General features: G+C 40.3%; 1 non-coding gene across 1 annotated transcript; it reads right to left on the bottom strand.

Annotated features, from left to right (window-relative positions):
• Positions 1-1,401: 1,401 nt before the first annotated feature.
• LOC120616330 (5S ribosomal RNA) lies at positions 1,402-1,520 on the bottom strand. Its single transcript, XR_005656582.1, has one exon. It is a non-coding gene; the product is annotated as a 5S ribosomal RNA (ribosomal RNA).
• Between the last annotated feature and the right edge of the window lie 9,126 nt (positions 1,521-10,646).

The following is a 10,646-nucleotide window of genomic DNA, read 5'->3' on the forward strand; positions in this document are numbered from 1 at the left end:
CAGGAGATAAAGGAAAGGAAGGGTCAAGTGTGATTATGGAGACGCTAATCTTTAGTGACTCAGAAAACTGTCGACAGATGGCCGGGTGGACCCAGGACAGCAGGGGTCTGGCATCTTCCTGCAGGCAGGTGTGCCTTTTTGTAAATCACCGTCACGCTCACCGGCTTGGATTCAAGAAGTCTCTTTGTTGTCACTGCTGAAATGAAAACAGTTGGCCTAGTATAAGCATATGCTTGGATACTAGGCTCATCTTAATTTGTTACAAAATGGATTTTCTTAAAAATTTCCTCAAAGCAGTGAGGTATGTGTCATAACCAAGAAATGTCAAAAATATGAAGAGACTCATGCTCCACATCCCCAGGTTCTGAATCACAACTCTTCCTTATAATTGCAGCCAATTAGCTGTCCTGAGCTAGGCTCAAGTAACACTGGCTCCAGTCCCAAGGAATTTCTACTAGCCTTGTTGTTTATTTACACATTTATTTTACATTTATTATCTTACTGAATCTTTACAACAATCCCAAGATTTAGACATTACTTTTATTGACATTTTAGAGGTGAAGAAACTGAGAATGAGTTAGAATAATTGGCCAAAGATAAAACAACTGATAACATTGAGCAGAAAATTAGAGGTGAGGGAATAAACACACACACACACACACACACACACACACACACACACACACACATACATACAGCTAAATCTGCTCAAAATTGTATTGCAAATAGGAAGTTACAGCTCATAAAATATTTTCTTTTTAGATGGGTTTGGAAACACTATGTTGGAACCCTGTAAATCTGGCATATACATATAGCAAAATAACCCCAGTTCTTCATTAAAATAGAAAATTTCTTGTCTGGTGAGATTGATCACTTCACGTAAAGGAAAATCACAAACATGAAATAAAATGAGCTGTATCATTAATCACCCTCCCTAACCTCATCTCTAAAACCACTCTTTCAAGATTTAGTTCTTATTCAGAGCATGTATATTATGTAGGTCAGAAATCAATGCAGTGGTATGCTTTACTCAGTGAATATAAATTCCATTTTGCTTTAAATGTATTATTAAATTCCATGAGTAGATAAATCATTGATTTCTTATGCCAAATTCTGATTGACCTGAGTTTTTAAGGGGCTTTATCATACCTCCGGGACCAACCAAACAAATACAAATCTTATAATCATGTCATGTCGCAATGCTAAGGTGTTTCATTAGTATAGAAGTTTATGCAAGTTTATGCAAGGGACAGCGCTGTGCATGGAGTGCTTCCTGCAGGTCTGCTTCCTGCAGGGTGCAGCCTCATCCTCAAATACATCTTTTCCATCAAAAAAAACTTCTACAACTCACAGATTGCAAGAACCTGGTCAATTTATAATCCTTTATTTTTTTATTTTTTATGCCTACAGCACCTGGTCTTCCCAGGTGGTCTACCATCCAAGTACTAACCAAGCCCAACCCTACTTAGCTTCCGAGATCAGACGGGATCAGGCTTGTTCAGGGTAGCATGGCCGTAGACAAAATGTAGTTTTCTTAAAGGATTTGTGGCATGCAGAATGTAACAGCTTTACCAAGAGAAGAAGGTAGACTTCAAAGCAGGCACATGGGTTGGCCCTCAGCACCTTCCCTCTTCCAGGGTCATGATTCATAGTATAGCTTTATTTCTTTGCAATTTTGAATTACATGCTCAGTTTCAGTAAAATCAGAATAAACTGGCTATAAAAGACATTTTTTAAACTGCTGTTTAGTATTTTCTTTGTGTCAGACATTATGTTTCCTGAGATTTTCATTATTGAATTTTGTTGAGAAAAATAAAAAGTCTAGGACACAAGACTGAAAATTTTAGAAATTTCAAGTTCCATTCCCAGCCCTTCCAGTGAATAGGGTGTTTGCAATAGCAAAAAATGGAAATGTGACTATTTCTTCCCCACATGAGTTAGTGTTACTTGATATATGAAGAACCAGGAAAATGTGATCATTTCTCAAGAGTTGAGGTCAAACCTGAGAAGATTCAGATGCTCTAATTAGTAGACAAAAATGTGCCTATAATAAACTAACATATAAGTAGGGAAATAAAAAATATTAAACATAGAAATTATAGATCTTAAAAATATCGGAAGGAAAAAAATTACGGGATGGGCTAAATTGCATAATGAAGTTGACAAAAGAAAGGGTCTCTGATTTTGAAAATAGAGCAACAGAAATTATCCACTCTGAAGAAAGGGGAAAAAGATTGAAAAAAATTAACAGAAACTGTGGGATCTATAAATATTGAAGAGTCAAACACACTGTAACTTATATCTCACAAGAGGGTAAAATGGGGAAGGAAAAAACATTTGAGGTAATAATGACTAAAATTTCCCAAACTAGATGGAAAGAAGTAAATTTACAGATTTAGGAAGCTCAGAAAATGCCCAACAGGATAGATTTAAATAAAACCGTGCTTTGACACTTCATAGCCAAACTACTGAAAACCAGAAATAAAGAGAAAATCTTAAATGCTCAAAGTAAATTGACAAATCACATAAAGGGTTACTGTTCCAATGATCACAGACTACTCATCAGAAATCGTAGAGACAAAAGACCATGGAACATTTTTGAAGTTCTGAAAGGAAAAAATTTGCAAATAAAATTCTGTCTCCAGCAAAAATATCTTTCAACAGAGAAGGCAAAATATAGACAAGTAAAAGAAACCGAGACAATCTGTTGTCACCAGACTACATAAGAAATGCTAAGGAAAATTTCTTCAGGATGAAATCAAACAGTACTAGAGGGAAACTTGGATCTTCAGGAATGAATAAAGAGCCTTAGAATGTTTATTTTATGTAAACTATATGTAAATAAAGTTGATTTTTAAAAATTCCAAGGTGATTCTCCATGCAGAATCATGACTGTAACCCACTGCCACAATTGAAATCAAGGCCGGTGGAGGTAAGGTAAGAGGTGCTTTGCTCAAGGGAGTGCTCTAGACTCATCTCTTCGAGCAGTGCGTCTGCACTCGGAAACATGTCACAGCAGCTGCATGGCTTTTGCTATTGGCCAGGAAATAACTGTCTTAAACTAACTCTTTTCTCCACCTACAAATACTACTTTGTGTGATCTAGAGCTACCATAAAGTATGACTGAACAACTGTCATAAAAAAACACCCAGAATATCTTGTGCATCGTTGTAAATATCTTGGCTGCTGCACTATCATCTCAGAAATCAAATTATACACAAGTAGCTGAGGCTAATAGTTTGATTTTACCCCCAACAGTATAAACAAAATAAGGTAGATGTATGCCGATCTCTTCTAAGTGTCATCCCTCAGCTCAGTTTAGCCCTGACATTCTTCAGAATAAAAGACCTTTCAACACTCCTCCGCCTTTGACAGAACAACTAAATGCAGTACTTGACCCTCGTGGGGCTCCTGTACTGGAAAGGGGACATTTTGGAGTCAACTGACAGATTGAGACCATGAATAATAGATTAATGCATTACACCAATGTTAAATTGACTAAAGGTGATAACTGTATGGTGGTTACATAAGAATATTCTTAGGAACTATCTAGGTATTTAAGGATAAAAGGCCATGGTGTATGTACAACCCTTAAAAATCGGTACATACATACATTCACACATATATACATACATACATACATGCAAACATATATATATATAGAGAGAGAGAGAGACAGAGACAGAAAGAAAAATGCTAAAACATGGAGTAAATGTTAAAACATTACTAAACAGCTGAATCTAGTTAAAGGATAATGGGGTATTCTTTGTGCTATTTTTATTTTTGCAACTTTTCCGTAAGGTTATAATTATTCCAAATAAAACATTATAGGAAGAAAAACTGGAAACAACTCAAATCACTCTATGTAAGGAGCAACAATTAGGGGGAAAAAAATGTTTAATTCTAGTAGGAAATATCTCCTGGTGACAATCACTAGCCTTTAATGCATAGGTTATTTAAAAATTATTTTTCCATACTGTTTTCCCTCAGATTCTAGCTAAAAGAAAAAAAAAAATGTTAGCCTACAGACTGAACCCAGCTTAAAAATCAGTCAGCCAGTCAATCAATCAATTCCCCGACCAGTGGCCAGGAGGTATGATATGTAAGCGATGGACACATTCTCAGTCATCTCTGGAGAGCCAGCTTTGAAGGTGATGAGCTTTGTCGGCGGTGAAATGTATGGGGGTTGTATGCTTTGTTTTTAAGAAGTTGTTGTGTCGTTTCTAGTGGCTGCACCTTTTCACTTTATCGCCAGCCCCGTATGAGGGACTCAGTTTCCCCACAGACACACCAGCGTTTTTGCTGTCGTGTTTATTGTAGCCATCCTGTCAGCTGTGTGGTGATACCTTATGGATTTAAATGGTCGATGATGCTGAACGTCTCTTCATGTTCTTATTTGCCACCTGTCCATCTTCTTCAGTGTTATGGAACCTGCAGCAGTCTGCATTTTAGGTACTGACAGTGTTCCCTCTCCACTAGAAATCTCACCTTTTACAGGTGAGGCTGCTGCACAAGTAGTTGAGATACTTGGAAAGCAAGCAGTCTTGGTGTAACAGGAAATACTGACATCCAGCTGCCTCAGCCTCCTGCAGAGAGGCCCCCCAACTTCTCACAGGGATAGTCTCTCCTTTGATAATTGTGGGGTACTGAAACCTGATCCCATAACAATTTTGTGGTCTCCCTTATAGGCTCCTGTAAATAGTTACTTGAATATCCATCTTTTACTCCCCACCAGACTCTTAAGGACCTCACAGGTGTTGGCACAGTGGAGGAAATTAAATTTTTTTATTGAACAATCCAGGCCCAACTGTCACAAAACCTGGATGAGAATGGGAGAGACAAAAATTAAAGAGTCCCACCAATAACCATGCAATGCCAGACTCTGGCTAGTACCTCAAAGAAATGAGAAGTTAAAAGAGGACGTGCCACCTGACTTCGACGGTGGAGAGGGCAGGCAAGGAAGTCTTCTTCGAAGAACTCATCTGAAATGAGCTTTAAAGGATAATGTGGAGGGAGAGAGATGATAGCTAGGTAGATAGGTAGGTAGGTTGGTAGGTAGGTAGACAGAAAAGAGAGAGAGGGTGGAAAGAAGGGAGGTATGGAAGGAAGGAGGGAGGGAGGGAGGAAGGAAATAGTATGTCTCAGGAGGGGATGTTTCACGTTCATGTCGATTGGCTGGAATCTGTGTAGATGAATTCAGAGACATGAGAGAGCTTACGGGGTTGGAGACACTAGCAGAAGGCACAGAAAGTGACATAAACCTGAGAAGGCAGAGGCCAGAGCACGGGTCCTTCCCGTCCTCTTACACCCTGTTAGGGCTCCCCTTAAAACCCGGGACTTGTGACCATTGTGAAAGGGCAGTGCTAGTCTGGACACACATGGCCGAATTCAGAAGCATGCAGGCTCGGTGGACAGCACTTCTGGCCTCCAGCAAGCACCTGCCAGACTCTGTTTAAGGTCAGAAATGGAGGCAGACTTCTGTCTGGATCTTCCCCGATTCCCAGGTTGTCTCCTGTTCTCTGCCTCTCCCTTTCAGGCAGGTTGGAGGCAGGAAAACTCCCCTTCTAGAATCAAGTGGCCTGTAATCACTTGGGGGAGCTTCTCAGGTCCACCTCACCCAGAGGTTCTGATTCATCAGACCTAGAAAACCTATAGTCCTAAAAAGCTTTGTGAGTGATTCTTACGTGCATCCAGGATTGCGAGTGGCTGTTTTTTAGGTGTCCACTGAGAAAGAGTGGAGTTCTGGTACCATCTTCGTCTTGTAGTGAAGCAAAGGAGACAGAGTTTTTTTTAGAAAGATCAGGAACCTTTCCATAGTCGTGCGACGGTTACCTTTACATGCACTAGCCAAAGCTTAATTTCTTCCCAAATGCCATCGTCATTTCTTTTAATTTCATGAAAGCTCTAAATGGGATAACAGTGACAGTACCTGTTTTCATTTATTTTATTGACGTTTACAATTAACGGAACTTTTCACCTAAATATCAAATAGGAGAGAGACTATAAGGTGATCCTATGAGAATAATATCAAGTTTAAGCACATCACAAAGGCATTTTTCTCCTTACATTTTAAAATCTTTCATTAAATGTCTGTATTGGAAAACAGATTGTGTCCTGTCTAGAGCGTGAGCTCTGGAGTCCTGTTACTTAGTGTCAAACCCCTCTTTGTCATTCGCCAAGCCCCAGTGTCCTCACCTGTGAAATAGAGATGATGGCAAAAGTACCTGACTCTCAGGGTTGGTGTTAGAATTAAATGAGAGAATACTACAGGACACTTAGTATGGTGCCCGACACAGTAATCCCTCAGGTAACGTGTGCTTGTAGGGGTCAGTGAGACTTTATTCAGAAATAGCAAGCGATGTCATGGGAATCATTCCATGATCAAAGAGAGGGGCGGGAGCAGGTGGTGACATCCCCCGAGGAACTGCGGGTGCCACGCTCTTTGCAGGGTAGCTCACGTGCATCTCGTTCCCTGGCAGCAGACTGTGAGGGAAGAATCATTATGTCCATTTTTTGCAGACTGAGAAACTGAGGCTCAGTAAAGCACCTAAGAGCCACAAAGCTAAAAATTCATAGAGTCAAGTTAGTCTAACTTCAAAGCCATGTTTGTAGTGTTTCTACAACTAATTAATGTTTCTTCTCTGGAAGAGGGAAGAAAATATATCTTAAGCCACCTTACATTTAGGTTGGCTCCAAAATTATTTAATTGGCCTGTATCTGAGTGTTTTCAACAACGTGTGCATTTGGTGTTCATGCCTCACTCAGACTCTCGTCCCGCAGTGGCTGGATGTGGAACCCTTACCCGCTCCAGGTAGCATGCACCAACTCTCAGGAAGCCCTCGTCAGCTCCCACGGAGCCAGAGCTTGGGGTTTAGGCTGGGAGTAGCAGTCAGAATGGTACAGTGCTCTAGGTGGTGGTCTACCTCCTGATGTCCCGGCCTTCACATCTCTATGGCAGATACCAGCCTGTGGTTCCCCATCCTGGGTCCCTGCCCTGTGAGTAATTTCTCTCCTGATTCTGGCACTCTGGACCTTTCACTAGCTGATTTTTACCTTGGCAGAGAGGGCAAAGAGGGATGGATGCTCAGGCCTTGGTGGAGAGAGCTCACTGCACTGTCCTCTGCTGCCCTCTGCTGACCATACCAGGAGATTACCTTTAAGCTTTCAGGCTCTTGGCCCGAAGCAGACAGATCCTTAGAGAATGAGTGAAGCCCGGCACACAAAATGTGAGGGTGCACCGAAAAACTAAGTAAATAAGACAAATAATATTTTAATGAAATATTTTTAAAGTCAAATTTCAAAAAATATATCAAATAATGTTTCAAATTTCTGTGTCCACTGAGCAAGCAGGGCCCACCAACAGTTGTGCTTGCACGTGTTTAATATGTGTGTTTATTTCTTTGTTCTGTTTTGTGTTGTTTGGGTGACGCTTGTGGGATCGCCCCACATATGTTGCCTGCTTTCAGACAGCGACATTCGAAGCATTATTGCCATGTTAGAAAATTTAAACATTCTGGTTTCTTCATTTTCTCGTGTCTAGTGTCTCATACTTTTGGCACTTGAGTGAAAGATTGTGGTCAGTTTGGAAAAAACTCCCAGTTCCTCCATGTGTCTCCTCTCTGAAAACCTGAGGAATGGGTAATCGCTTAGCACTGTGTTTTAACCTAATCATGCACAACATTTAGTTTGTTCTGATAGTGATAATTGTCATCACTCTTCCATAGACTTTTTCATTCCTTTTTTCTTTTATTTTCTTTTTTCATTTTTATTTTCCATTGGCTTTTTACTCTTGCATAGGCAGATTGCATGCGCCCTGTAGTTGACCAGTCAAGATTTAAAAAACAAATTAAAATACTAAGATTACATAAGGGCCAGTGAGTCAGGAAAACTGTTACCGAGAAGGGACAGAAAGAAAGGAGGTTCCAGATATCACAGATTAAAACAGTCAGAAGTTTGTATTCCAGATGGCTGCGCCATCGGAAAGTTAGAACATAGCACAGCACACATGAAAATACCCCAGGAAACCTAACCTCCGGGCAGACGCTTCTCCGTGCTCCTTCCTGTCTCAGTAGGATCTGACCATCAGATCAGTGCGGGGTGGGGCCGCGGGGGAGGAAAGAGTGCCAAGAAGCTGCAGCTGCAAAAAGGTTTTTTCTTGTTGTTTTTTTAGTTTTAATTACTATAGTGTAAAATTAATGCATATACAAGGTTGTTTTTTTTTTTTTTAATGAAACAGTTCAGAGTGTTACAAATGAGAAGTAAATATTCTACCTGACCTCGTTCCCCCACTCCCCATTTCTAATACAGCTCTCATTTTTAAGCGTTTCTGTGTTGTGGTGGCGATCAGCATGCCTCCGAAACATTGTTAATGCTTTCTTTCCTTATTTAGCATCCCCTTAGACGGTGTTAGTTCTTACTTCTTTATCCATCTGCTCCTCTTTTTCCAGTTATATTATTTTGGTTCTTCTGGTGGTTACCTATAATTTTAAAGAGTATGCTTAAACTCTGTATTTTGTTACATCATTTTAGGTAGTATGTCTTGATTCCTTGCTATATAATCTGTGTCTGACATTACCGTCCATGTCGCTCTGCTGCCTTAACCTCCAGGCTTCCGTTTGCTGACGGCATTAGTGTTACTATTAGTCAGATTCTCTTGTCTTCCAAGTTTGCTTATATGTTGATTCTTTACAAATTGAAACAACATTTATATTATTCTAATTATTAAACTACTTTTTACTGAAGAACAAAGCTCTATCGAGGGAAAAAAAGATAATCTTATGTCATTAAAACTGAAATGAATGTTCCAAGTGTCCATGTCACATGGGAGCCCTTAGATTCAACCTTTAAGACTTTGTGTTAGCTTATTTATTTGGCCGGTGACACCTTTAATTTCCAAGAAATCATTCTCCTCTGACTGTTCTTATTGTATAATCACCTGTTCTTTGGCTTCTTGACTCTAAAGATGTGTGTTTGATTTTTTATATCTTTTTTTTTTCTGTTTTCTTAATAATCTGTTTTCTTCAGGAGTCAACTGTTACATCTTTTTCACTTGGACCTTCTCACTATTGCTCTTGGTTTCTTCTCAATTTTCTGCTTTTTAATATGTGTGTGTGTGTGTGTGTTTGTGTGTGATCAGTGTTGGTGGCATGATTTTCCATGTGATGTTAGACCTCTCCTTGAATGGCCGGGTCTAGGAAGATAAGCTAGGAGTACTAGGTTAGGGTGCATGTAGATGTTTGTTCACCATTTTCACCTTTTAGAATCAACTCGTGGAAGTCAGTTCTGACGTGCTCCAGAATCACCTGGGTGGGAGAGCTTTTTGGGCCCGCCTCATCAAGAGGTTCTGATTCATCAGACCAAGAAAACCTATAGTTCTGAAAAGCGTTATGAGTGATTCTTACGTGCATCCAGGATTGCGAGTGGCTGTTTTTTAGGAGTCCGTTGAGAAAGAGTGGTGTTCTGGTACCATCTTCCTCTTGTAGTGAAGCAAAGGAGACACAAGTTTTTCTTAGATTAGGGATCTTTCCATAGTCATGCGATGGTTACCTTTACATGTACCAGTTAAAGCTTAATTTCTTCCCAAATGCCATTGTTATTTCTTTTAATTTCATGAAAGAGCTCTAAATGGAATAACAGTGACAGTGTCTGTTTCCATTTAGTTCATTGACCACTTCATTTTGGGACCATAATTTTACTTTGCAAAACTTTTAGAGTGGAGCCACAGTGTCTTTTGTGCCTACTGATCCCTTGGAGAGTAGAATCAGAGATTTGAATTAACCTTTGAAGATGCTGAAGAAACTAAGTCCATTCCTGTGAAGGACAATCCAGGACATGGCTGCAGCTGTAGGAGCCAGGTGTCTGATCGGGCCCCCTCCAGGGAACCAAGGCATTTGGACCTCAATTTCTATGGGCTTTATTTGCAAAGGGATTTAGTTTGGGGGAAAGTTGAATAATCCGAAGAGTTTCATATTGTCCAAATTTGGGACATTTTTATGTTGTCGATCCAGTCTTTGTATTCGTTTCATGTGGTCTGGTGAGCTATTTTGGGTGTGACTAGGCATCACTAGTGGTAAGAAACAGCATAGGGAGGGCAGTTCAGTGCAGGGTGCTGTGTGGACTCTTGTCTGACACATGTCACTAGGGTCTCTGGGTGAAAGGCAGAAAGCCCACAGCAGCTCCAGAAGGAAGCTGGGTGCAGGATGGTGGGGGCCCAGTAGCCGTGAGCATTCAGAGCGCCCAGTGGGGAGGGACAGCCGCCTGGGCTTACTCTTGCCTGGCTCGGTCACAGTGGGTGCTCACGTCGCTTCCTGGTCTTGCTTTGTGTGCTTGCCATCTTCATGACTTTTAATATTTGCATATCAGCCATACTATTACTGATATATTTTTTAAATATTCAGTGTGTATGTTAAAGAATTTTTGTTCCTGATAATGTGTTAAGGTGTATTATACATTTTTCTGAATACAGATTAAAATACATACATAATTACATAAATACATTAATTATATAAATACATTAGCTAATAACATAAAATTTTTAAAGATGCCTGTCGGCATGCTGCCTAACTCAGGTGATGCCATCGGACTGTACTAAAAGGTTCAGACGCTGGCAGACGTTGGGAGGCATGGGGCCCTCTCTCCACCTTCTC

Source organism: Pteropus medius, unplaced genomic scaffold (genome assembly GCF_902729225.1).
Source record: "Pteropus medius unplaced genomic scaffold, Ma_sr-lr_union100, whole genome shotgun sequence".
Taxonomy (NCBI): Eukaryota; Metazoa; Chordata; class Mammalia; order Chiroptera; family Pteropodidae; genus Pteropus; species Pteropus medius.